The following is a 6,000-nucleotide window of genomic DNA, read 5'->3' on the forward strand; positions in this document are numbered from 1 at the left end:
TCGAAGATTTTTTTGGTTGATAGATAATACTAACATTGCACCATATGAAGATTGTTGCACACTAATAGGATCAAGTGAGTTACACTCTTTTAGAAGCTCTAATGTAGGTTCATGGAGTATCCACACATGAAAAATGGCATGCTATTATCAATCACTTGCAAAGAAAAATTGGGATGAGTCTGAGTTGACTGAATGGGTGGAAAAATAGGATATATGGGTTTTGGACCCAATTGACAACTATCATCTCCCACAAGCACTAGAAATGGTAGAGATGGATTCGTTCATTGAATTTGACCACTTGTCTGATCTAGTGCAACCTGGTAATATATAAATATATATCTTTGTAATTTCAATATGTAACTTTATAACTTTTACCTATGTATTTTTTGAATTAATGACCACATTTTGTACATTTATCACTATAGGCCATTTTTTGATGTTATTGCACCTAAAGACAATGAAGAAGGGATAAATTATTATTTGTGTCATTGTGTCCAAGCTAAACAAAAATTGGATCACTTGGTTATAGATGGTGAAGGTTTAGAGTACTATATCAGTGCGGTGGTTGTAATTGACACATTGCTTAGACAATATTCTATGAAGAACCCTAACTTGTGGTTATTCAAGGATTGGAAAAAAGAAAAGAAAATTATTCATTATTCGAACCTTGTTGTTGCATAAAATGTCCACTTGATAAAATATGGTGGAAAACCACATAATGAAACTCTTTGGAAAGTTCGCGAGTTAGACCACTAGGCAATACTTGAGACAATAAAATGTAGACCAGATCTAGTTGGTTCATTAGATTGAATAGGGAGAGAGAGAGAGAGAGAGAGAGAGAGAGAGAGAGAGAGAGAGAGAGAGAGAGAGAGAGAGAGAGGTGTAGGGGCACCTTGAATCATAGGGCCCTCACCTTTTCATTTTTGTTGTGTTATGCTCCAAGTGAGCCTTGTAAGTAGAATAAGGGTCATTGGACTTAGGTGTGGTAGTTAGGGTATTGGATGTCATTTAATGTCCTTAGAAGAGTCACTATTTTGGCCTAAAAATCAAGGCATACATTACCATAGGGAAATGAGTAACCCAAGGGATGAGTCATTAGCTTAGGGAAGGGTCCCTAGCATGGAATTGCTAAGGGATAGCCTAAATAACAAGTTAGAAGTCTTAAGAAGAGCAAGCAAGAAAAATTTCCAAAAGTTGCTATATTGCAATTTTACAATTTTTGCAAAATGTTGATTTTGCAAGAAATTTTGGATTTTCCTTTTAAAACTTGAAGGAGGCCAATGCAAACCATAAGGATGAAGGGGAAAGACCTAAGAGGAGATATAAAGACTTTCCAAACCCTAAAATGAGAGAAGTTAATATCTTTGTGTACAGTCAATGTGCTATAGCATGATATTTGAAGGCAAAATTATTGAGTTTCTGAGTTTTAAGGTATTTTTGACATTGTTTTTGTAGACTGTACTAGTTTCCATGGTATATTGGGTTGTTTAGAACAATTTTTTTTAGGAAGTTTGGTTTGATTGTCTTTCTTTTCATAGTTGCTCAAAAAGTTGCTTGATAACTTTTGAGCAACTTCTTAAAAAGTTGTTAAACTTTCAAAAACTCTTCCTGAATGGCTAGTTGGTTCAAACAAACCTTGTAACCTTTGGGGAAAACCTATATTATCCATTATAGGCGGATGATAGGTATGATGTACTTATTTTGGCAAGAAATCAATAAAATAACCTATCTTTCCTACAAAATTTTGTGTTTCAAAGCATTGTATAGACTGGTATGGATGTTGGGACATGTCCTAGTGACCCCAGGGGTTAGAGGGGTGAGTTACCTTTCATTTTCACTTGGTTTCATATTTTGATCCTTTGTAGTTTGCAAGTTATTCAAATTTTGCTGAAGGTACCTAGAAATTGGCATTAAACCAAGGGTTTCACCTAGGGCCTTGTTGTTTTGGCACTTTCCACCATGGGAATTTGATTCCCGTTGGTGAAATGAAATAAATATCAATGTACTTGATGATTTTGTAGGTTTTACAGATGACCAAGCAAGGAATGAATTTTGCCACCATACTCTAGGTGTATGGCTCCATACATGCACCATTCAACATCTCACCACAGTCACTATAAATTTTGCTCTAGAGTGATCTAAGGTCTTTGACTTTGGATTTGGACTTGTTTCACATGATCCTAGATGTTTCAATAATTTTTTTGTAGATTGGAATGTGTGAAAGGGTACCTGTAGTGCAACTGTAGCCTAATTAAGCCTATCAACACTTTCCAAGTGTTGTTATAGTAGTGGCTTCTAGTCTCTTCCAATTTTTGAGGTTTACATATGTTTTATATGTCCTAAAGGGGTGTTTGAATCTCACTTTAAACTATGTCTTCATGTGGGGTTTTTCCATATTATGTTCAATTTATAGTTTGAAGGGCTACTAGCCTTTTCAATGGCAAATTGCTATAACTGTATATCAGTGTTGTTTGGACACAAGAGAATCAATTTATCTACTATATATAGAACTTAATAGATCTAAGTTGTGTTTTTGTTTCATTCTATGGTCATTGTTCCCTTTTAATTCATTTTTGGGGGTATGTTCCCTTATTATGCTTTTGGAGAATCCTCATGTTTTGGTGCTTTTGAACTTAGGCAAACCTAGTGATTAGGTTCCCTGCCTTGTTTGGGTTGTGATCTATGATAAGTTCATTATTGATGCTTGTGATAAGTGTCCCAACATTAAACCCTCTTTTTGGGAAATTTAAAGGATTCCAACCTTGTCTAATTGCCTAGTGGCTTGCCTTTTAGAAGCTTCTACCATGCACTATTGCATCACAATCTATCCTAAGTGAACTATCTAGGATCCTTAGGTGCCTTCTTTGATGAGTTTAGAATGGGTGCTCCTACACCAACCATCTATTTGACTAGGACATATTTGGGAACTGACAATCTCCATTTAAACTTAAGTCTCCATTTAAAGGTGGCAATGAGCTTTTTGTTGTTCTATTAAGATCATCAATATATTTCAATGAGAAATTTGAGGGATCATGCCCAACTTGAGTATCCTGGCTTCACAAGTCCTATAAATGCAAGGCCATTGATGAATAGGCATTTCTAATTGAAACATCTGTGGTGCTAGAATGAAGTGTGTTACCAAATTCTTTGCCTACTAATGAGCTAATTTGAGGCTTCACTTCACATTTCTCTGTGGACAATTCTATAGCACTTATTACTTCTCTATCTAAATTTTTTGTGTATGTGTACATATGCACTATTTCCCAATAGCTGAAGGTTTTGTCTCTTCATCCTATGTAATTGGCATACCCTGGATGACACTAAGATAACCATTTTATTCTGAAATGTCCTTTTCTCTCAGATTAATCTCTCTATTAAGTGGGTTTTCTATATCTTCCTTTGTATATTTAATAGATTTAGCTACAATTCCTCTATATATATTCCTCTGTATATTAAGCTTTACTCCATAGGAATGAGAAGGCATGGGGAGTGAGGCCAACTATTGGTGATTGTATTAAAAAGTTAGTTCTTGGCCATGCCATTGATGTGAATCATCTCAATCTTATTTTCAGAATCAATACCTCATTTTTCTTGAAAGAATAATATATATTATTTTGAATGTCTTTAAAATATTTGTAGCTGGTAGCCAATTGCTTATTCATTGCCTTTCAATATTCATGGGAAACTAAGGTATTAGATTACCTAATAGGTCCTAGGAATCTTAACTAGGGTCCTACAATAGTCCTAGATGGACCCATTTGACCTAAATATGTAAAGAGCAAAAATTACTCAAAAGTTACAATGTTGCTCAAAAAGTTGCTTCAACAACTTTTGCAATTTTTGAAAAAAAGTTACAAATGGAAGTTTGGGAAGTTGTAACTATCCATGCTAGGGTATATGAGCATGGGAAACATATTTTTGAAGGTTAGAAGGTTTCCAGTCAGATTTACATTTTTAAGCAACTTTTTACAACTTTTACAATTTTGCACAAAAAGTGCAACTTTTGCAAAGTTCACTAGATTTCACTTCTAGGATTTAGAAAAAATTCCAAACTATTAAAAAAAAAACTAAAAACACCTAATCATATGCTATCTTGACCAAAAACTCAAAAGACCCAATTTTTCCTAATTAGCAACTTTTGCTCATATCTTGCACAAAGTGGCCTAGGCATACATATCTTTCTAATGTCTCTCTCACTATTTGTCGTGGGATTGAACTATCTATTCTATTATCTCCAAGTGGCTGGGTAAACCCTAGCCCCAAGCTCATCCCATCCTATTGAGTGCTCGAACATTCTCGGGCATGCCAAATTGAAATGTCCCTAAGAGTTACTAAATGCCATAGGGTAACAATTTTTGATGGGGCATATCTCAGAGCTCATGCAAGGTATGAATGTAATTATAGGTGCTATAGGACCATGTTGTAGAGACCTTCAATAACCTCTCTCTCTTTTTGGAGATCTTATTCTATTTTGATTTTGTGATGCCATCTCAGGTGATGCTAAAAATTGCAGTGTTGGCTAGTACAAAGTTGCCAATTGGTGAATCTCCCTCACCATTCATCATGGGATCAAACTATCTATTCTATTAGTTTCAAGTAGTTGGATAAACACTAGTCCCAAGCTCCTCCCATCTTGTTGAGTGCTCAAACATTCTTGAGCACTCTGAACCAAATCATCCCTAAGAGTCACTAAATGCCATAGGGGAGTGATCTTTGATGGGGCATATCTTGGAGCTTGTGTGAGGTATAGATGTGATTTTAGGTGCTATAGGACCATGTTGTGGAGACCTACAATAACCGCTCTCATTTTTTGGAGATCTTATTCTATTTTGATTTTACGATGCCATCTCGGGTGCTATTAAAACTTGTAGTGTTGGCCAGTACAAAGTTTCCAACTGTCAAATCTCCCTCACCATTCATTATGGGATCAAACTATTTGTTCTGTTAGCTTTGAGTGTCTAGGTAAACCCTAGCCCCAAGCTTGTCCTATCCTTTTGAGCACTCAAATGTTCTCAGGTATGTTGAACCAAAATGTCCCTAAGAGTCACTAAATGCCATAAGGTATTGATCTTTGATGGGACATATCTCAGAGCTCATGTGAGGTATGGATGTGATTCCAAGTACTATAAGACCATGTTGTGGAGGCCTACAATAATGTCTCTCTCTTTTTGGAGATCCTATTCCATTTTGATTTTGTGACCCCATCTTAGGTGATGCTGAAACTTGTACTATTGGCTAGTACAAAGTTGCCAACTGCCAAATCTCCCTCACTATTCATTGTGGGATTGAATTGTCTATTCTGTTAGCTTTGAGTGGTTGGGTAAACCCTAGCCCCAAGCCTATCCTATCCTATTGAGTGCTAGAACATTTTTGGGCATGCTGAACCGAAACATCCCTAAGAGTCACTAAATGCCATAGGGCAGTGATCTTTGATGGGGTATATCTTAGAGCTCATATAAGATATGGATGTGATTCTAGGTGCTATAGGACTATGTTTTAGAGACCTACAATAACCTCTCTCACTTTTTGGAGGTCTTATTCCATTTTGATTTTGTTACCCCATCTTGGGTGATGCTGAAACTTGTAGTGTTGGCCAGTACAAAGTTGCCAACTGTCGAATCTCCCTCACCATTCATCATGAGATCAAACTATCTATTCTGTAAGCTCCAGGTGGCTAGGTAAACCCTAGCCCCAAGCTCATCCCATCCCTTGAGCACTCAAACATTCTTGGGCACACTAAATTGAAACATCCTTAAGAGTCACTAAATGCCATAGGGCAACGATCTTTGATGGGGCATATCTCAGAGCTTGTGTAAGGTATGGATGCAATTCTAGGTATTATAGGACCATGTTTTGGAAACCTACAATAACCTCTCTCTCTTTTTGGAGATCGTATTCCATTTTGATTTTGTAACCCATCTCAAGTGATGCTAAAACTCGTAGTGTTGGCTAGTACAAAGTTGCCAATTGTCGAATCTCCCTCACCATTCGTCATGACAT

The sequence above is a fragment of the Cupressus sempervirens genome, chromosome 5 (assembly GCF_028749045.1).
Source record: "Cupressus sempervirens isolate cs-2001-9-10 chromosome 5, ASM2874904v1, whole genome shotgun sequence".
Taxonomy (NCBI): Eukaryota; Viridiplantae; Streptophyta; class Pinopsida; order Cupressales; family Cupressaceae; genus Cupressus; species Cupressus sempervirens.